At 41.0% G+C, this 23,138-nt stretch overlaps 1 protein-coding gene and 1 pseudogene across 1 annotated transcript in view; one reads left to right on the forward strand and one right to left on the reverse strand.

The window, feature by feature from the left end:
- Positions 1 to 23,138, reverse strand: part of STARD13 (StAR related lipid transfer domain containing 13) — a 468,661-nt gene that overhangs the window by 221,064 nt on the left and 224,459 nt on the right. The window lies entirely within an intron of this gene.
- On the forward strand, positions 14,527 to 14,644 carry LOC118609758 (annotated as a pseudogene).

Here is a 23,138-nt window from a genome sequence, read left to right on the forward strand (position 1 = left end):
CAAACTCTAGAACCAAAAATAGTAATGAGTTTTTCTAATTTTAGATCATCTATATGAGTATGTGTGGAATATTAGGTTCTAAGGAATGTGTATTTCAACGTGAAAAAAATGTGGCCTCTGATAAAATGTTTGGGAGATGCCAAATATTGCATTTGCTTACAGGAGTCTTACAATTTACATTAATATAAAAATTTTAAACACTTTGACCAGTCGGGTAGTAAGGAAGCCTACTAACTTTGTTTAATCCTACCAATGTTAAACTTTATCATTGAACTTTTTTGATTTCCCGTTTCACAGAACACCTGTTAAACACCTCACAGGTGACCCGTGTTATTCCCAATAAGGGTGTGATCCAGGAGTTGCTGCAAACATGATTTACACACCTTTTCTTGAGAAAAACATTCATGATGAACACTTATAGAATTTTAGAAATTATAATTCCTTGATTATATGACATTAAGGATCACCTTTAATTTTTTCTCATATGTTTTCAGTATTATTTCTGTGGAATATAAGACATTTATTTCTCAAAATGGTGCTATATAATAATCCCTCAAAGTCAAAATACCATAATTTTCGACAGCTGTCCCCCAGGGGGCTCATCCTTTCAGTTTCCTGTAGAGACAGAAGAGACCGCAGGGGACGGCGGTGGTCACCTCAAACCCCCGAGGGCACAGCTCTTCCCAGCCCCGTGCAAATGCGCAGGCCGGAGCCCAGGCTGACAGCAGAATCACAAACGCAGCGTGTCATACCTTGTGGGCGCTAAGTCATGTGGAATAGAATGCTCTTAGTGGAATGATCTGAACTTCTGGATTCCCTTGGGTAACTGCAGGTCATTTACTCTGCATTTTAGTTTTTATTTCTTCTGAGCAAATTATTTCTCTAGTTAAACTAACCCAGCTGTAAAAGTTGTACCCATATTCCCTGGCTTCCCGGAGCCCTTTCTTGCCCGCTCGCAACAGCTTTGCCCTTCACCCCCTTCTACCCTCCAAGTTACTCCTCCTCAGGCCTCCGCCAAAGGGTCGCTTCTCCTGCCACCCTCCCTGCCTGGGCGGGCCGCCATTGTCAACTCTTGGGATAGCACTTATCTTTTCACTTAGCATTAACACCAGCTCTAATTTTAAGTTCACCTATGTGGTTCTCTGTTTAGTGTCGGCCCTTCCAGTGGACGATGAGCTCCATGAGGGGCGGGGCTCCGTTTCTGTTCGGTGTTGTGTGGCAGCATCCAGCACACAGATGTTAAATCAGCGTGGACGGAAAAACACTAAACGTTCGTAACTTAGGAGAGCAAAAACAGTGAGACGCTTCGTAAATTAGCTACAGCCTAGACTGCATTTCTAGAATACAGGCTATTTTAGATCTGAAATTATAAAGAAATGTTATTCCACTGATAACAGTTTATTGACATGATGGCTTTATTTCACTAATTATAAATAAGTACTAGCTATTAACAATTAATATTTGAACTGGAGAACAATTTAAACTTACCTGCCTTTAATTTTATTCCATGACATCTAGCTTTTAGGCAACATTTTTTCTATATGTGTAAAATAATCCTCACGTTATACACTTCAAATATTTTAGCCTCAAGTCTTCTATTCACTCTCATTTACACACATTACACATGATTTCTTCCTTTAATCTAACCCATAAATCACTGTCCTCTCTTCTTTTTAATTATTTCTGTGAATTGTTCCAAACTTCTTCAATTTATCAGTCACTTTGTGGCGCTGGGACATTAAGCCAAAGACAGTGAGTGCCCTGCGTGGTTGGAACGCATGGGTCTGGGCTGGGCTGGTGGGTGACAGCAGTTGGATCTGCCATTATGAGAATGAAAAAAGAAAAATCCAGGAGGTCAAACTTTCAAACTACATTTAGATTCTTTCCCAAGACAATATTTCCTCTACATTTTTCTTTGGTTGTCTCACAGTAATGCCACATGGGTATCACACTTTTTTGGGGGGTCGAGCTCCCACAAAATGCCATAACGGAGAGGAACCTGGCTACAGCCAGAGATTAGTGTTTCATTTGAAAAACAGAACTGCACATCCTCTTTCTATCATCCTTTGTCCCACTCGCCTGGTACCTTTGTCTTTTGCAAGTCTGTTTTCCTACGTGATTTCTTCCAATGGGGGTGGTGGTGCAGGCGGACCAGCTAAGTGTGTACAGCAGGCAGCTCATTCAAGGGCACGCTGTTAGATGATTAATTTGATTTAACGGACCTAGACAACACAGGCTGGAATTCAGACTTTGACTGTGTAGTTTTATCTAATGTGTCACCTGCAAGATAAATTAGCCCTTGGAGGACAACTTGGCTGCCTAGCTCAGCTCCAAAGCACGGGTGATGAAGGGCTTGGCTTAAGTTCAGTGCTCATCACGATGCCGTCCAATCACAGACCCCTTTCAGGTGAAAGAAAGCGTGAGATCGCCTTCACACAGCAACACTTTGAATCTGACGATGAATAATTACGACTAGGTGGCCCTTCCTCCAGCTTTAATCCTTGCTGTTTACAAGTTGAAGGGAAATACTTCAGTTTTCTAAACCAACGGTTAAAGAATTGGGGTATCCTCAGCCAAGCCGAGAGTCAGGGAAGCACACTGTTAAATTGCATACAGCCACTCAGCATGGCTTGTTAAACACTGACCAATCAATATTTTAATGCTCCTTAAGTACGTGTAATCCAATGGCCTATGAAAGTGAGTGCGTTAGAATCAGATGCTTTAATATTAATAAACCCCAAAGAACTTTTAAAATCTACTGGTAAATAGCAGAGTAAATAAACTTAGAAGCACAATAGCACAATAGTGATTTACTGCAAAATAGATGTGAGAATATTTTAATTTCAGTTGTAGAATAAGAACTCAAAATACAAAGCATTTGAACTGTCCACATGTTAGTCAACCAAACTGTTGTCTGCAAAGATGTGGTCCTCAAATTCTTTAACCTTTTCATCCCCCGTGGCCCAAATCCTGCCCTCTCCTTAATCCTCACTCCAGCCACCTCAACTTCCAATGAGTCTGCTGTGCCAAGGGAAGGGACTTAGTTAAATGTGCTCAGGGCTCCACAGGAAGACTTAACGTGGTAAACTGTAGCAGAGCATAGGTGACCTACACATGGAACAAAATGATGGCAGGGAACAGAGGCGCAATACACACACACGCGCGCACACACACACACACACACCCCTCTTCCCAAGCCATAACTGGATTGATAATAGTTCTAGTTTCTCTAAGGCTCAACTGTCCAATGTGCCTGGAAATCTTGGAGTTTTATTTGGTAAAAGGAATATGAAAAGCAGGAAAGTGACACTTGTCTTGGATACATCCATAGAGTTGCAAATTAGGACAGTTTTTGAGAAGAAAAAATGCAAAGTGCTTATTTGGTACAGCTGCCCTGAGCTGTGAGCTCCAGAGTAAAATTGCTCAGAAAATTGGGAGAGCAGCAGCGGAGGAGCTGGCGACTGTGAGGCAAAGAGCATCCGCCTGGAACAGTCAGACATCGCGCCCAGAGTTTGACCTGGTGAAGAACAGACATGCGGGTGTACTAGAAGGCGGAACTAGAGATAATTTTAAAAACCCAATTTATGGTAAATGTGTTTAGATCAAATTGAGTAATAAGACTGAATCTGCAATGACTTCCTTGCATGTATTCATTTACTCATCAATTCTTTATTTATTCATCTGTTACGTTTGTATCAGCTGAATTCAACTGTGTACAGAGAGCAGCTTCACTTTCTTTTTAAGCATTTGGCCTTCAATCTCATTTCTTTCTCACTCTTTGGTTGCCATCCGAAGTGCCATGTTTCTTCAGATCACACAGCTGATTAAAGACATATACACCCTTATATTCGTTACAGCATTATTTACTATCACCAAGATATAGAAGCATCCTAGGTGTCCATCAATAGACGATCAGATAAAGAAGATGTGGAACATATATACAATGGAATATTATTCGGCCATAACAACGAATTAAACCTTACCATTTGCAACGACATAGATGGACCTAGAGGATATTATGCTAAGTAAAATAAGCCAGAGAAAGGTAAATACCATATGATTTCACTTATATGCGGAACTAAAAGAGTAAGTGAACAAAGAAAACAGAATCAAATACATAGATACACAAAACAAACTGATGGTCACCAGAAGAGAGTGCTTGGAGGGGCGGGGTTAAAAGGTAAAAGGGATCAAGCAGTACAAATTGCCAGTTATAAAATAGTCACAGGGATGTAAAGTACAGAGTAGAGAATACAGTCAATAATATTGTAATAATTATGCCTGGTGCCAGTGGATTCTAGACTCAGCGGGGTGATCAGTTCCTAAATTACGTGAACGCGTAATCACTATGTGCACACTTGAAACTAATATAATATTGAACGTCAACTGTAATTGAAAAATAAAGTTAATTTATTTCAAGTAACCTGGCCACCTTTGATCCTTCGAATGATCTCATTTTAGTAATTGAAATATCCAGGCCATGGTAATTATAAGGAGCTTCAAATTTTATCTGTGAGGAAAGCTTTTGTTTCCCAGCCTTGCTCTTCAGCCTCCCCACCCAGCTCTGCTTAGATGGCCTTGGCTTCCTGGGGGTGAAGGGGGCTGCACTCTGTGGGGGAGGGGCCTGAGGTCAGAAAGAGCTAGATCTTACAGTGTGGAGCTAGGGGTCAGAAGAGGTCCAAGTCAGTGCCCTCTGGCTGTGGCCGGTCCCTAAGGCTGATTCTTTTCCCATGAGTTCACACTGCTGGAATTCTTTCCCCGCTGGGCATCTGGTGGACTACCCCCTCTGTCACAATCAAGTGCCCTAAAGGCAGCTCTGGTGGTGGCTTCCCATGTTAGGTCTGTGTCCAGCCCGGGACAAGGGACCTGTGCCGGCTGCCATCAGTGGGAAAATAGTTTCCTCCCATGTCTCCTTCTGTTGGTTCTCCCATTGCGGCAGGCAGCCCTGGGCACAGCCTTTTGCCCTTTGCTTCCCCAGAGAGGAATCAGGCACCATTTTCTGAGCTCGCAAAAGCCCAGAGGATACAGATCAAGTTCTCCAGTCCCCTAATGCACTGAGGTCCTAGGGGTCCTCCGACTCCTATTTTGCGGACGTGGAGGGATGCACAGCATATTGACGACTCTGCCAATCACATGGTCGCCTCCCTTACTCTTCAAGTTCAATTTAAAATTTCGAGGTGGGCGACGGGCTGAGAACACGACCGGGCTTCACCGCCCTGTGTGCAAACCCCGCACAGGCCTTGCGGCACCTGGGTCTGGAGGGGCAGGGAGGAGAAGCGGGACTTGGCGCCTCCCGTTTTGGTCTCGGCAGCGGGTGATCTCAGCCAAGACTGACTAGCGTGGCTCTGTTTATCACGGGGTTACAGCGAACAGAAACGTCCAGTCAGTACCTGTTTTCTGCTGGGCTGTGTTCCAGGTGCTGGAGGGAGAAACCACGGCAAAGGCATGGTCGCTGCCCCCAGGAGCTCGCGGAGAGCGCACTGCCCTCGCCTCCACCCCGCGCCCCGTGGCCTTGGCTGTCTAAGCGCAGGAGGGAGTCCGGGCCACGTGGCGGGGGGCGGGGGAAGCACAAGAGTGAGCAGCCCGAGCGGACAGAGCTTAGTTTAATGGTGCGTTTCTGTTGGGCTGCAACTGCCACATAGTTTCTCATCCTCAAATAGGACAGAGCCGAGGTGGGCAGAGCCGACAGGGTTTGGAAGCCCCGGGAGCCGCCAAGGAAATCCACGGGGCTGCAGAACAGTAGGAACTGGAAACAAAGACCAGGGCTGAAGTGCTGAGAACTAAAGGAAAATTGAGCAAAAATAGCTGGGTTTGGAGTAAATCAAGACCAACTGGCTAGAAGAGGCCCCCGTCTGTGGCTAGGCCTAACCTGTCGGCAGAGAAATGATACCAGGGTGAGTGTAACCCCAGAATGAGCCTCGTAGGGGGCTCTGTCGAGGTCGCCCTACTGGTCGCTTGGAGCCAGAGGGGGCGGGGCACAGGCTGAGCGCCCCAATGTGGGAAGCTGCTTACGAAGATGCAGAGGCTCCAGTCCTATTGGTGAGATTCCTGCCTGGGTTAGTTTATTGAAATTCCACTCTATTTTCAGAGCTCAGATAAGTCACATTTTTCTAGAACCTCATTGCGATGTGCTTCCTCTGAACTCTTACAGGAGTTTAGAAATGAGTAACATGGTTCCCTGCATTGTCAATTCACCTTTGTAGACACGCCCTGTCCTTTGACTTGCTGGAGCATAAGGACCTAAATGATTGACTTGGTTCTCTGCCCGGCAGCCTGGCAGCTGTGCCAATGTCACTCACTCTGGCCGACTCTTCACATTTTTGCCTCATAAGTCAGTCCATCAGATGGAAGAGAGAGCCTACTAAGGTGATACCTGCGGCGTAAGGTTCACATAACTGGTACATGAGAAAAAACGACCCCATTGGTTAAACCGTTCTGGGACAAATGGCTGAGTGCCCCGCAGTGAAAGAAATGATGGGGAAGGAGGCCCGAGGAGCTTTCTGGGAGAGGCAGAAGGGTGAGCTGCGCCAGGGCCGGCATGGGTACTGCCCTCCACTTCCCACCATCTTTAGCTCTTTATTTTCTTGTTATACTTCAATAAAATGGGTCTGCAAATCTTTTACCCATTGTAAACTACAGAGAACGATAACAGAAAACATTTCGTTCATTCACTCCAATCGTTCTCTGACATTTAAATCATGTTCACATTTAATTACAAGTATGTAAATAAAAATTAAATATTTCCATTAAATTTATATTACATGCTCTAATAATCATGTCAATTGCAATTAAAATCAATTTCCTATATTAATTTCATTTTACTTATCTTCATTTATACTGTTCGAGTGTAAAATAATCTGGCATTAATGCTTAGCAAGCAAGAATGTCTAACTTTGATCTCAATATCTTTACAAGTCTGGAAATAATTCAAAAGAATTTTGAAAGTTTCACTGTTAAAGATCTGATTTCTTTCCTTGTCTTATTTAGAAAGATCAACCGAAGAAAGAGAAACGAAAATGATCCACCCCTCCTTTGTACGAGGATAAAATCAAGGTATGGAGGTCACCTTCAGCAGTAGGTATTTCATAGCATGAATGGAGCCTACGCAATCTAGAATAAAAGAAAAGATGGGGGCCGAAAAAGGAAAACACTCAGGAAAGCCAGTAAAACACGTGTCTTAAGTACTAGTTTATGAACAGCATGTTACAAACTCTTGTTAACAAATACAAAAGACAAAGAAGACACAATCCCCACATTCGATGGTTTTATAAAGCTTAGAAAAACTGCTGAGTTTGAATTCATTTCCAAAAACGAACCAAGAGCCTCGCCCCACCTGCCCCCACCCCCCTACACACACCGGCATTCCCACCAGGAGAGCTGACAGGGATCAGTTGTTGCAGAATTTGTTTTACCATCAACCCTGTGTTTCAATAGAACTTAAGTCTGTTAGAACAAGTCAAGGATACCAAGAGGGCACCAGTTCTATCCCTGTTGGCAGCACGAGCCTTGTTCTGTTTTACAGTGGCAGACGGCAGTTATATAGCCAACCTTTTCATAAATTTATGTCGTTCGTCACAAAGCAGAAACAAGAAGATAATGATGATCAATCGATGCAAATCTAACGGCATTATTGGAAATAGAATCCAAGGCACACACTTTTTTCATGCCAGGGGTGCTACGCTTAAGAGTGAGGACAGTGTTGTTTCTGTTCTGGCCCCTTGAGGGAATAATCAAGGCTCAATCTGGCTGTAGCTCTGGCGACTATCATACCGGGGAGAGGAAATCCCATCTATCGCCAAAGTGCAGCGTTCTTTTCATATTGCACACGGGGCCCGGAGGAAAGGATTCTAAACGCCTCATAGAAACGCCGCGTCCCTTTTCTACCACTAGATGAGTATACTGCACAGCATTTCCAGGTGCGGTTCCACAGACTGGTCCCTACTTCTATATTTCTTTTCTGGGACTCGGTGATTTTCTCAGGCTGCACTTGAATTGTCTCAATTCAAGTGCAGCCTGAGAAACCAGCCAGAGAACCAAGTCAATCATTCAGGTCCTTATGCTTTTCAAGTTTGTGTATGTGTGTTTGTGTTTGTATCACAGAAAAATAGAAAGTTACCTCTCTCAGTGACTAGAAAACATCAGAATTGGGGTAATAGTAAATACGACGAGAAAGCTTCATTAATTATCGTTAGGAAAATTCGCAAAGAATGCAGTACTTTATTTTAAAACAAATGACTGTAACTTAAGAAAAGCAAAACAGGTTAGATAAATTTCAGCATTGCCATTGCTCGCTCCAGGTCAGAAAAATCTATTCACAGTTGGCAAAACAAAAACATAACCAGAAATTCTTCAAAATAAGCAGGTCAGGTGTCACCAGTTTTGTCTTCCAACATTCAGAACACTTACCAGAATCGTGACTGATCGAAATGTGTGCTATTTATTTTTTAATAAGATTCAAGGTTTTGTTTTGTTTTCCAAGCCGAAACATAGCCGTGGGTCAGTGTTGCAAGAGCAGCATCTCTTTAGTCAGGTCAGTGTGCAAAGTACATACAGGATAACGTACAGGCCAAGCACACCCTACAGTATTTTAACACATAATTTGGAAATATTTTTTTAAAATCTTAATATATCTAGGAAGCTTTTTTATAGATGCAACAGAATCAGGTACGAATGACCCTTAACTGGACTTCGCACATGATGGAACAGAGAGTGTTTGATAGAGATACCCGGGACAGCTCAGAACATCGGCGGGGAGCAGAGACCACATGCTGTCAATCTGGGATAAGTATTTATTCATCACATCGTCACCAACATCTCTATCCTGTATGGTGCTGTAAGCCGCACGAACCCCTCGGTGGAACAGCCAGCGGCTTTTCAGAACACCATCTACCGATGACGTGGGAGGGAGCTCTTGGCAGGATACTAAAGAAATATCCTCAATATTTTGGAAAGAACCCAGCCTCTGTACAAGGGCTATCTTCTGAAAGATCTTCATAGTATAAAATCCTAGAATATTACTTTTCTAAGGGGCCTGAGCAGTCCTGTTCCACTGGACAGTTTTCAGGGTGGGCCAGCTCTGGCGTAACGTCGACGAGCACTTTCTGAACTTGACTCTGCTGTGGGAATTCTTTTTTCATCTTCTTCGTTTTGCAGGCAGAGGAAAAGACAGAGAAGTAGAGTTGCTCACGATTATACAGCCATCCCTACAGATCGATAGTCTGATTCGCATGTATGAGTCAGAAAACGAACACACGCAGAGGGCCGCGAGCATCCTGTGAGATGCTCTGCATCTCCGCCCTGTTGTTTTCCTGCATCCTAGTTATGTTCCACTTAGGCGCCTTCTTTGTTTGGCGTTCACTGTCAGGGACCCCATGCCAAGCAGGCCAGACATGTGGACGGGAAATTATTAAACAGAGTGAAGGCACACACACTGCCTTCAGATGAGGAAGGTGCCGTGCTCATTTCGCCATATCGTCGTGTTTGGTCGATGGGACAGAGTGAATGTAGTCGGGTTTTACACTTATTTAGCTGTATCATTGTTTTCTACCTAATTAAGAAGAGAAATCAATCCTTGGTATGACTGAATGTATGCTGGCAGAAACATTTTTTGAGTATGGATTGGGAGTCCTAATCCTGTAAGTCTCATGTGGGCCACCTTTCAACTAACTTTCATTTAAATTTTGCTGGCATAGAAAATACAGGATAGAGTAAACGCAATGTGGACACTGTGCTTTGTTTAATTATTCCAAAGCCCTTTGTCTCTGACTTGTAAGGTCCGATATAGCAGAGGCTCTTGGCGGACCATAAGAGCTTTTATAACCGATGTTGAGATCAGCGGGGACAAAGGCCCGTTTGTTGAGCTCCAGCTTTAGATGCTGGCCTGGCTTTTCAGAGGTAAGCCGTAAGTGTTTGCTCTTGGATAGGGATAAGAGTTTTTCAAAAAAAATTGATTTGCCAATGCTTACGCAAGGTGCTACTGAACATTTTGAAACATTTGCTCACCTAACACACACACAAAAAAACAAATTTAAAACACAAAAGCAGAATGTGGCTGGAAAGGCCTATGGAGAGGATACTTCTGGGAAATAGGAATATTGCTAAAACCCCGATTTGATTAAGCATTTGGAGATGAAGAAATGAATTAATTAGCATCGAGGTGACTACCGATAGCAAAGGCAGCATGGGGGAGTAGGCCATCCATGGACTTTGGCCTTTTGATGATTGGACAAATTTCTCAAAGTCCTTAAACCTTGTTGCTTTTTTTTTTTAATAAAGTGGGACTATCTGCCTGCCTTTTGTTTAGAGGATCAAGTAAGGTTACATTTTGAAAGTTCTTTGTCAACTGTGAAGTTCTGCACAAATGAGAACACTAACAAAATAATAATATAATAATCATTATCAGAGTATCAGTCTCAACTAACATGTAATACTCCATGCCTGACGCTAACACAAGGGCTTTACATGAATTATCTCATTGGGCTTCATGCTGTTGTTACCCTCATCATTTTACGGACTAGGAAACTGAGAAGGTTAGACAGGTTGAAACACTTGACCAAGGTCTATTTGGTACTTGAATTTGTGCTTTAACTTCCACACTGAATTGCCTTCCTTATTATAAGCATTATGGATGATAACAGAATTCATTTAAGGATGATTTCTATGTTTTCATGTATTCCATTATCCAATCTTTCTTGTTTAGTATTTTCCTGACTAGTCCAACTGCTAGCTCAGCATCACTTTATACATGTTTTCTATATGCAGCACATTCATTAAAGTATAAGGAAGTAATTAACAAAATATAAAATTAAGATTATTATTTGAGTGACAGGACTTATATACAGAAGGCTGTACAATGTTTTAAAAATGATATGAAAATCAGTACAAAATTATACAGGCTGAATTGTATATAATTAAATCCTAAAGAATGAAGCAAGAAAATAATTCTTGCAATCATACAACCCTAGTATGATGAGTTGTCCACTTTTAAAAATTATTTTCTTTTACTATGAAAGACTTAACCTTTCGAATAACTGCACTATGAATTGGTCTTCAGGCCTATGAGGATTCTAGAACTACACTGTCCAATGCAGTAGCCGCGGGCTACATGCAGCTATTTAAATTGTATTTAAATTAATTAAAATACAATTTAAAAAATTTAGTTCCTCCATCACACTACCCACATGTCAAACACTCAATAGCCATATGTGGCTACTGGCTATCATATTGGACAATCCAGATAAATTACCATCATCCAGAAAGTTGCATTGGGCACCCATGTTCAGGAACATAAAATCAGGAAATATCCTCTGTTTTTGCCTTGGTCCGGTGGGGCCTTGGGAACTTCAAGTTACATGTGCAATCACACCTAGGGATGTGCAAGGATATTTAGGGCAGAAACTCTTGAAAAAGGTGGGACTTATTATTGACCAACAGGATGGAATATTGAGGCATCAAGTCTGGAGAATGATCTTAACTCGACCCTTTCATGTTCTCTGGTGGGTAAAGCACAGGAAGTGGCAGTGACATGTTCACTGGTTCATTTCACCTGCACAGAGGTGAGAAGAGTAAGCAAGGAGCTCTGGTCTGGCTCGAGCAAGTGGAGTTTCCAGGGAGGGCTTTTCAGACAGACGAAATGGCCCAAGTGAAGACATGGGAATTTGAAAGGCCTTCTGACCTAATTTTGGTGTAAGGTGACTTTACAGTGGTAGAGCCCCAAGGCGAGACAACGGCAGAAAAAGAGAGTGAAGGTTAAAACTAGGTTCAAATTGTAGTGGCCCTTGCCTCCCTAAAATGCTTTAGCAATCTCCCGTAGGCCGCAAGGAGCCTGCTGAAGTCTTCAAGCCATGCACCAATGTGATTGGCATAGCTTCGTTTTTCAGGAAAGTGATTATTGCAGAGGTGAGGAGGGTGTCTTAGGTTACAGGTTGAGAAACAATTTCTGAATTTTCCCTTGGTAGTGTTATTGAGCCTTAATCGTCAATCATAATATCTCAGAGTTCAAAATGAAAATGACTTTAAAGGTATTTACTACTTTCTTGACATTAAACAATCATGACATTTAAAGGACAAATTAGTGTTCTGCTAAATGGTATAATGGATTATTAGCATGGCCTGAAACTTTCAGTCATTTACCAAATAAAAAGATTTGAAAAGCAGCTTAAATCTATTCTTGGTTAATACATGTATAATATCTATAATGCTATTAATTGGTTTTATAAGATTATGGAATAAAAGAGTTGAATCGTGGACAATTATCAGACTGGAAATAAAATGGGAAGATGGATGAAATGTGAAAGATGAGAAAAGATGAGAAACGAGCCAAGGCACCCACCCTGTGCCAGGATTTGGTTCATTTTGGAAAAAGATTTGGTAAAATGAGTGATAGAGTCTCTCTTCAATTCTTCCTATCCTGCTAATTCAGTCCTAAGGTAATTGTCAAAATAAGAAAATATGCTAGAAACCACTCTTCTCGATCTAACCTTAACCTGTTCTTTATGGGCTGTGAACCATGGTGCCCAGCCCTGGATATGTTTCAATCCCATAACTAGAAGGGGTAAGCCACCACTTTTCATAATCAATAAGATATTGGAAGTCCTGACTTAATATGGAAGAAATAGATACTTACATTCAGTTCTAAAGCGTTTACTACAAAGTACAAAAGAGTACCGAGAAGTCAGTCTGACATTTTCCCAAAGGTTTGGATGCATCACCTTTTCAATGAAAGGGGACCTGGCAGCCTCCAGGGGAGCTCTGATGCCTCCCCTGCTGACCCGTCATTCACCTGCTCACCAGACTGGCCTCCACGCAGACAGCCTGACCCCTTAGCCTCCCTGAAAGACACCCTCAGACTGCCTCTCTGCTTCAGAGGAGTGCACAAGACAAGGGGAGCGTTTATTTTTCAGTCGTGTTCTGTTATTCTGTACCATCTGAGGTGTGTAATTAATTTTAGTTTTATGCAGATGCAATTTAAAGCCTAATTATTCTTAATGACTGTATCAGAAACTGTTGAAAAATACACAAAAAATGAGGGGCGCAACATCTGTTTCCATCATGCTGAGGTAACTGGATTTGTAATCCTGTTGAAAACACTAGAAAATTGGACAAAACTCCCCAAAAATTGTTTCACACATTTTAAAGAACAGAGCATAGGACTGTGATCCTTGAGAGAAGAGAGAGCAATCAGGTGAACCCCTCAAGCACCCTAGCTTTCTGTCTGGAAGGACTTCCAGAACTGAAGCACAGGGACAGGAACTCCAGCAAAGCAGAGCGGTCATCTTAAGTGGAGAAGACACAGATAAGAACGCAGGGAAGCTGAATGACAGCAAGTTACAGAACAGAGAGTCACAGGGAAGGGCGTTATGCAGACAAAGAGCTGTGAAAATCTGCACTGGGTCCCCTTGAATCAGCTGCTAAATACAAACTAGGACATAGGAAGAAACCCCATGAGGCTGGGAAAGAAGGACCAGGGAGCTATAAGCATTGAGTGACAATTTCCCATTGATCTCTCACATTTCTAGATACTTTGCAACCAGTGGCACTGACTAAATTTAGTTTGGGCTTTTTTTTTTTTTTTTTTTTCACAGCTGTTTGTATAGCAAACAGCCTTAGGATGTATAGCTAGTGACTTCTTCAGGAGCAAAGAGCAACTTTCCCATTCTAAAAGTTTTAGGTTTCCTCACTCAGGGTTCTACTCCTTGACCACATGGTATTCCATGTGCAGCTTTGGCCCTTAGGAACTGCGGCTCAGGAATATAGAGCAAATATTGACACTCTGGCTTCTGCTCCTGCTGCGCGTACTCAAGTTCTTTGTCTCTGACCCAGGAGTCATGTCTTCTCCCGACATCCTTGAAACTACTGCGGGCTAACTTGTTAGCTTGCAAGGAGGGTAAGAACTGAGAGACTTCATGGATTTGGTGATGAGGATGGGACACAGAGAGAGGTGTTGCTTTCTGAAAAATGAAGGATGAAGGCTCCATGGGCCAAATAATAGGATTTGAGAGAGGTCTATCAGAATTAGTTGCAAACATAGCAAATTGTTGACCAAATTGTATGGTTAACCAGGCAATAAATGGTTCTCTCCATTACGGCCTGCTATTGAGGAGGAATTGGGGGGCGGTTGCAGGCTGAGTGCTAGAAAGTAGACTCAAAGACAGCAGCCCCGATGGCGGCTAACTCTCCTTTTAGGTAGAAGGAGGATGCTCCTCACCAACCTCGCAGTCAGCCTTAAGTCTGTCCTCTTGTAACAGTTGGCAATAGTATTCATCCTGGGACAATTCGATATCAATATGGGAAAAAATTAACCTTGACCTTACCTCACCACATTCACAAAATGGATAAAATAACAGCTAAAGCCAGAAGACTTTTAGAAGACAACATAAGAGAAAATCATCAAGATTTTGAGGGTAGGAAAAGGATTCTTAGGATGCAAAACATGAACTATGTTAAAATTGATTAATTGAATTTCATCATCAAAATTAAATTCTGGTACTCTTTGAAACATATTGTTAAGAAATTAAAAACCAATCAGTCTATGGCCATGCACCCTGAACAAACCCAATCCCTTTTGATCTCAGAAGCTAAACAGGGTCAGGCCTGGTTAGTACTTGGATGGGAGACTACCTAGGAAGACCAGGTGCTGTAGGCGTAAAAAATACAAAATTAAGGGATTGTAAACTGATGAGGTCCTTGCAATCTGTGAGGTCAACCAAGGGTTGCCTTGCCTAATAAATAAATAAGTAGATAGATAGATAGATAGTTATAAACAAACAAACAAACAAACAAATAAATAAAAACCAAGCCACTAAGTGGAAAAATATTCTCAGTACATCTACCTGAAGATTATATTTATAAAATATAAAGAACTACTCAACTCAATGATTGAAAAGACATCAATCCAACTTTAAATGGACAAAAGATTTGAACCAGCACATCACAAAAGAAGATATGCAAAATAATCACTAAGCACATTAAAAGATGGTCAGGATCATGAATATCAGAAAAAAAATGCAAATGAAATCACAATGAGACACCACTGCACACAAGTGTTAGTGAGGATGTGCAGCAATTGAAACCCTCCTACCTTGCTGGAGAGGATGTCAAGGAGCACGAGCATTCTAGAAAGTTCTCTGGCAGTTTTCTTATACATTTACTGTATAATTCAGCAGTTCCACTTTTTGGTATTTACCCAGGAGAAATAAAAACATATGTCCATGCAAAGACTTTTGTATAAATGTTCACAGCAGGTTTTTTATAATAGGAAACTCCAAAGTCCATTGACAGGTGAATGAATAAACAAGTTGTAGTCTATATTTGGAGGAAACACTTCTTGGGAAATAAAAAGAAACAAACTACTGATTGATGAAAACACAGTTGAATCTCCAGAACATTATGTGAATGGGAAAAAAGCCAGAACAGAAGAGAACATTTGGTGTGATTTTACTTATATAAAAGTCTGGAATAGGTATAATGAATTTACCGTGGAAGAAAACAGATCCCTAATTGTCCGGTTTGCAGTCATGGGGGCAATGTCTGCAAAGTGGCACAAGGCAACTTTTCGGATGGTATTCCTGATTGATGGTGGTTACATGCGAGATATAAGTATACAGCTCATCAAGCTGTACACTTAAAATAGGTGCATTTGAGTATATGTAAACAATACTTTAATAAAGTTGATTTAAAAGAAAAGATCCTCAAGTTTTTAAAAAAAATTAACATGGAATGTCAAAATGACCCAGAAGAAAGCTTAAAAGGGCAAAAGTTGACAGTTTAAGCATCAAAAAGAGAATAATGGCTGTAGATGCTTGAAATACAAGGAATGTGTAAAAAGGCATTATTGCATACTTATATGGGTGTGCGCACATAAACGCCCCTCCTCCCCCCATGCACATGCACATCAAAAAACAAAATTTACCTGTGTTTTTCCTTGAAAATCTTTTCTGTGAGCAGTAAGTGTTCTGGGACTAGAAATCTTAAAACTGGATTACATTTTTAGAATCTCAAGTTTGTTTAGTTTTGAATTACTTATTCAAAAAATATTTTCAAAATATTTTCAAGCAAAGCCTAGATGAAGTTTTGAAAAGCCGAGTTACATAGGCACTTGCCCTGAGAATGCCTTGAGGATGTACCTTGCTTACGTCCAACTACGGGGAGCTTAAGTGACCATGTGCCCCAGTGTCACACTCTAAAACACGTTGCTTCATTTGTATTGAGCCCATGTTTCCCATGGCTGCTCCTAGCCAGTGACTGATTGCACCAGGCTTGCTAAGGAAGCCTGTTCCTGAGCCACAGGACTTCCAGAAGGCCAGCTTTGGCCAAAGACCACCCTGAAGGCCTTGATAAACTTTCACTTAACTTCATGGAAATCAAGAAAGCTCTCTCCACCCTTCCTCCCTTTCTCTCTTTCACTAGGAATCAGATTTGCATCACAGATGGACAGCTCATCCATCCTTTCCCAGCTCCGTCTCCATTTTTTTCTCATAGGCATTTTCCTCAAAAATCCTTGAAAGTTTAATTACATCTTGGTGTCAATTTTCTGGAAAACCTGAACAAATACACAGTCCAATGCAGTATTCAGTTCACTTTTTATAGCAATCAAAGCCCACTGATGGTTCTTAGGCTCTTTTATTTATCCTTATTAAATTTTGTCTTGTTAATTTAAGGCTAATTATTCAACATCAAGATATTTGTGAATCATGATTTCATCATCTTTTATATCCATTGCCTTTCCCATCTTTGTAATATTCAAAAATCGTTGTTATGTCTTCTTCAAGTTTAATTAAAAAATTACATTAAACTATCAAATGACAGAAATTTTTGGTCAGTCAAAATCTATAATAGGCCTGACAGTACAAAGAAGTTTGTGTTTTCATAAATTGAATAAATATTAGAGAAGTATAAGAATAGTAAATTACCTGTAGCTAGAAGGTGGATAATATCCTTATAATCGAATTGTGTATCTCCTCCCACAATGTTTTGCACACAGAAGGTGTTTATAATCACTACCACCAAGACAGCAATGACACCAGAAAAATGTAGAAAAGAGTATTTGACACAAGGGATCTTTTGTAGTTTGCTTTAGAAACAAGCTATAGAGTTCTTTTGCTGTGATAATGTTAGGGTAGGGAGCATAGCATAAAAATTTTGGCTCTTAAAACAGCAATCGCTACCTACTAAGTAAAATAATTGTGAAAGCAATGTAATTGGATTACCTTAAATAAGGATTCAGTTGTTTGCTTTATTGTGTATTATATTTCAAGAGAAAAACACTTTGTTTAAATTCCTTTGTAATAATGGCAAATTTTGTTTGTGTTTAGACTTAGGAATGGTTGTGTAGGAGTTATAGGTTTTCCACCTTAATTGTTTTAAGGACAATTTTGGCAGACACCGAGGAAATGCATGACAAGCAAGAGAATAAACTATTCTGAAAATTATTTTTCATCATGGATATCCATACTCATATTAAAAATAATTTGGATACTACATACTTGAAGATTTCTTTTTCATTAACTCATAGATTTCATGGCATTTTTTGAGAAGAAATGAAATAGGCCAAAAATAAATTTTGTGATAAATTTTTCCATTAACAAGAGGCTGAACCTAGACATGAACCTAACACGACATGATTATAGAGTGCCATCACTGTGTAACTAGACATCTTGCGTAAGGTCGTTGTCCCTTGATAAATCTTAGGTCCATTTGGGTACCAAACTGTAGGATACAGACTATCATTTCCCATTCTACATTTTAGAACTCATAAACATAGAAAATACTTCATAAAAGGAACCAGGATACCCATTAAATACCCATTAACCTCATTTTCTACATGGATAAAGAAATCATACCTGCTCAGAGGTTCAATTTTCTATGTAAATTCTCCTTTAATCTTTTTTCTCCCTTGGATTCTTCTCTTTCTCTAATAGGAACATTCTCTTCAGACCTCTTGAGTTATAAACAAACTTTCATCTTTAATTAATTTAATAGCTAGTGTTATGGCTGATACAAAAGACGCTCATAATCATTGGCTTTGAGTAGCTGAAATAGATAATAATGAGACTGTGTGTGTGTGTGTGTGTGTGTGTGTGTGTATAGTAGGAAGGATATCTTAATGGCTCTTGAAATACAGATAAAGAAACTATGGTACTATAAAGGACATCTTGATAAGAAGCAGATTCAAAGAGGACGAAAAAGAAACTGGGTATCTGCTGACATAAATCTCTTGCCAACTGTGTTATTTCCTCTAAAGTCATTTTTTAAAAGGCAAGAATACAAAAAGGATGTGTTTTCCCACAAATAAGAAAGATTGATGTAAAATGCTCTTGTTACTAATGTGTGTGTGTGAGAGAGAGAGAGAGAGAGAGAGAGAGAGAGAGAGAGAGAGAGAGACTGATTGACTTATGGAAGAAATCAAAGGCCTTAAACAGAAAAGCCACAGTGTTTTTATACAGGAATGAGTATTTCTGATGTTTAGAATGCATGGGTGGTGACTTGAACTTGAACTAGGTAGTGATCCAAAGAGAGAATCTAAGATATGTCCCTTAAGCTACCTAAAGTACTAAGTACACACATGACTAAGTACAAGTCACTCTAAATAACGAAGGTCTAGGGCTAGGAAAACAACAAGTGTGGGCACCGAGTTAGAACTGAACGCTTTGCGGAATGACAAGGTGTGTGTGTCTAAGTTTCTCTCTCACTAGACAGAAATGGGAGAAGAAAATGCCACACCCTGCTGAGGGGAAGGGAGTGTCTGAATCACTTCTGGGACTTTTTCAAGTTACAGTTGCTTCAGAGAAATTCTGATGACCCATCCACTCCCCCATCCACACCCCTCACCCCCACCAGTACACAGAGTCCAACCTCCTCTTTAAGAACTAGTGGCCATGTGAGCCACTGTTACCGATTAGCAGGTTATCATGTCCCTTGGGTAGGGTGGGACAGAAAGTAGGCTGAGAACCACTGTGTCAATGGGCTCGTTCCCCTCCAGTCTTCATGTGACCACCTGTGCTGCCGGCAGTGTGCAGATGACAGCCCCACCTTCTCATCAGTCCATCCCTCACTCCACACAGACGCGACCGGCCTGAAGAAGCTAGCAAATGTTCACTGTGCTTGCACTGCTCAGACACTGTCTGGAGAGCTCTGAGAGAGACACTCAGCGCAGAGAAGACACGACCTCAGCTCTGAGAATCGTCACGGGCTCTGTTGTTCCCACATACTGGCACTTACCTATGTATGGTGCTCCTTGCAATGTATTGGCTGACAGGCTGACCTCGTTCTAACTCAGAGGATTTAGAAGATTGATATGATTCTTGTTAAGTAATAGGACAGCCTTCCAGTCCCTGGGCTTTGTGTGCATAACAAACATTTATTAAAAGAGTAATAAATACAAAGATGTCAGGATAGCTCACTTCAGCTAGGCTGCTGAAAAATAGATAACAGTTCAAAAGAACTTCAAATTTTTATCTCACCATTTCTCTATCACCTCAAATATCCCAATCACAAACTCCATACAGAACAGTTTAGAGACAAATTTTCTTCCAAATCTCATATTTTATCTGACTAAGAAAATAAGGAGAAGAACACATAGCCAACGTTGCTATATGTAGGGAAGTACATTTATTAATTTTTGTGTCTCTTGTTTAAGGCTCATAAAAGTCCTATAAGACAGATACAACTATTATTCACTTTTATACAGATGAGATAACTGAGCTTCAGGCAAGTTAAATAACTCACTCATCTGGCATGTAGCATGCGGACCACAGTTAGCAGAAGGAAGAACCCAAATCAAAATAATGACAAAATCTATACGCTTAACTACTCTATATTTCTTTGCTTATCCATATATACATAGACAAATTTAAAATACTATTTAAGCCTAACGAAGACTCTCCAAGGCTGTGATTTAATATATGTAAACGTGTTTGACAATTGACAATAGCCTAAGAAAAATATTTCATTCAAAAACACATTATTTTACATATTATGTTTGTTTTTGAAATATAGTCAGTTCCCATTACTCACGGCAGTTATACCCTATGAAGTAGATGTTGACAGTGAATTAGTGAATGCCAATCCGTTGCTTTAGGGGAAATACAGGGTTACATTCCTGTATTTGGTCACGACATTTTCGACAACCAATTGGTACATAATTTGTGTGTGTGTGTGTGTGTGTGTGTGTGTGCGCGCGCTTCTGTTTAAAGACACCGAGTTTAATCTGTATTGTTGAGTCATTAACCTGAACCCATGGCCAACAGCACCATAACTCATGCCTGAATGAGCTGACCTAACACACAGCGTCTACTCCACAAGGCACGTCCCAGCCTGTTTGTGCTTAGGGACACTCGATAGCACTTCAAACCTACGTGTGGGGGCCATTTTAAACAGCAAAGTCACCGACTAAAGCAGAAAAATGTGAAAACGTGGCACTAAGTACACCGTGAAAAGGACACCTTTACAGTTTGAGAGCTGAATCAGGAGGGAAGAACACCGCCTTGCTCGGCCGCAACCAGGGACACGTACCACTGCCCTGTGCCTGCCCACAAAGGACCACAAAAGCACCCAGGCATTGACTTTGGGGCTACGTACAAATCGTAGCCAGTAGATGAGTTTGTAAATCCATGAATTAAGAGGATCGACTGTGTATATAAATCACTTCATGAAAATCTCAGCAGCTAAGCTGAACGAAGGCAATGTTGTACTCCATTATTCCTCAAAATCTGGGGTTTCACTGTCATTTTAGGCAATTTAAACCATCTCCAACAATACACATATGGAATAATTTCTTATATTCTGGTTACAGAGGCTAAAGGCATGTGGTCTCTGAGTCTGCATATTCTAACTGCATCATGCAGACCTCCTTCAAGACCACTGATAAGACCGGTTACCACGCTCCCCACCTGTCTAGGCCACGTTCATGGTCATTACCCCTCCACCGCCGAAAAGCCCAAGAGCTCTGTCATGCAGTCAGTGGCTAAATGTAACTCAGGTCAGGGAGGAAAAGGGCCTCGAGCACCATGAGGAGAGGACGCCAACAGAAACAGAACGAATGCAAAGAAATGCTTGGGCTTTTTGTACTTCTGCCTTAGTTTTTGTTCGGTCATTTCTTCCTATTGTGAGAGCACTTCTCCAGCAATAATGAGTAGAAACAGCTCAATCATGATGTGAAAAATAGTATTTAAAACTGTCATTTCAGATGGAAATTATGCTTTTTGTACTGGCAGGTATTTTTAAAAGCGAACAGACTACACATATCCCCATGGGGCTTTAGCATCCTTATCTCTGAGCTTAAATGAGCCTCGTTATTTTCTCCATTAGTGCTCAAGTCACAGCCGGCAGCTTCTCAGGAAGGCTTGCGGCTGGAGGCTGGAACATTGCCTTAATTGCCTGGCGGCAGGTGGCAATTCTTCTTGCAGAGCAAAGTCACCAGAAAAAATCTATTGTTAGAATGTCATTAAAGCTACAATAAAGTAAATGCCCCTTAATCTTACCCTATTCTCACGGAATCCGCATTATTATTTTTTAAGTTTATTGAAAAATTTTTTAATTGTGGTAAATTATACATAACATAAAATTTACCATCTTAACCATTTCTAAGTGTACATTTTAGTCTTGGTAAGTTTATTCATATTGTTGTGTGACCAGTATGATTAGGAAGGGCTGGGATCACATAAGCCGAAGTCAGACCGTTTATCTCCAGGAAATAGGCCTAATTGTTAAGTTAAAGAGAGCATAAAGTCAACTTTGTTCCCCAGGTATATATTGTCATACCTTTGTCTCATAAGATTTTAGCTACTTGACAATAAAGGACCAGGTAGAAGTAACCCAAGTATCCACTGACAGATGAATGGATAAGCAAAACGTGACACGTACATTCAGCCTTAAAAACAAAGGAAATTGTGACACATGCTACAACGGGGATGAACCTGGAGGACAATGAGTAAAATAAGCCAGTCGTAAAAGGACAAATGCTGCACGAGTTCACTCGTCTGTGGTATCTAGATTAGTCGAGTCCACAGAGACATAAAGTGGAGTGGTGATTGCCAGGAGCTGGGGGAACAGGAAAAGGGGAGTCGTTGCTTAGGAGGTACAGAGTGTTCCATGACGAAAAATTTCTGGGCATGGGTTACACAACAATATGAGGGCACAGAGCTGTGAAGTAACTCACCAAAGGTCATCAGCTGGTCTGTGATAGAGCCACAGTACAAAGTCGGCTTGGCACCAGGATCTGTGCTCTTAACCACTGGGCTATGAATGAAGGAATCAATAAAATGACCCTTAAGTTACAAAATGAGAAGGAAGAGATTGCAAGTTTTCTCCTTTCCATTATGCATCATAATGTTCTTTCTCGGTGACATATTTTACTGTGAATTATGGATTCAATGGAGCAGAGGATGGACGAGGTGGATTTTAATACTGCTCTTCCCCCTGTGCTGGCAGAGACAAGCCCTGGCACAGGAGGGCACGGTTTGCTCCACTCGGGTGATCTTTTCAGGGCTCGGTTGTGGGCACTGGAAGTTACTATGGTACCTGCCTGGCTAAATAGACTCAAATTTGTTTCAGAACATGGCAGGATGGGACGCACTCACATCCTTCTGGGAATAAGATTTAGTAATTTACATTTACCAGTCTTAACTGGAAGTGCAAATACCTTACCAAGAAAGGAATACACTGGAATACTCTGGAATTTCTACATCCCTGTGTGTTATTCACAAATGTCAACCATTAGAACCACAACTTTTCCTAGCACGTTCTCCTTACGGTTTAATTTTTTCCATCTTAGTTAGCATTCTCTTTCTCCTCTCTTCCCTGCTCTGTGTCCTTCACCATGTAGTGTATATTTGATATAGCATCTCAGAATTCTTCCAATGTGCCAGTTCAGTTGAACTTGAAAAACACTGAGGTGATTGTTAATTTACTGCTGTCTTCTGCTAAGTGCTTAATGCAAGCTTAATAAAAATCAATAGCCGTGTGTGCCTCTTTGTTGTAGGAATATGCTTCTGATATATGACTAGAATAGGTAGTTTTCAGGTGATTTATTGAGAATCTTCTAAGATAATCTACCACCCCCACTTTATTGGTGTCATGGAGGATGTTAATGGTCATATAAGCAGAAGGAGAAGCAGAGAGCAGATAGAGAAGAGCAGGTA

Source organism: Rousettus aegyptiacus, unplaced genomic scaffold (assembly GCF_014176215.1).
Source record: "Rousettus aegyptiacus isolate mRouAeg1 unplaced genomic scaffold, mRouAeg1.p scaffold_m13_p_11, whole genome shotgun sequence".
NCBI lineage: Eukaryota > Metazoa > Chordata > Mammalia > Chiroptera > Pteropodidae > Rousettus > Rousettus aegyptiacus.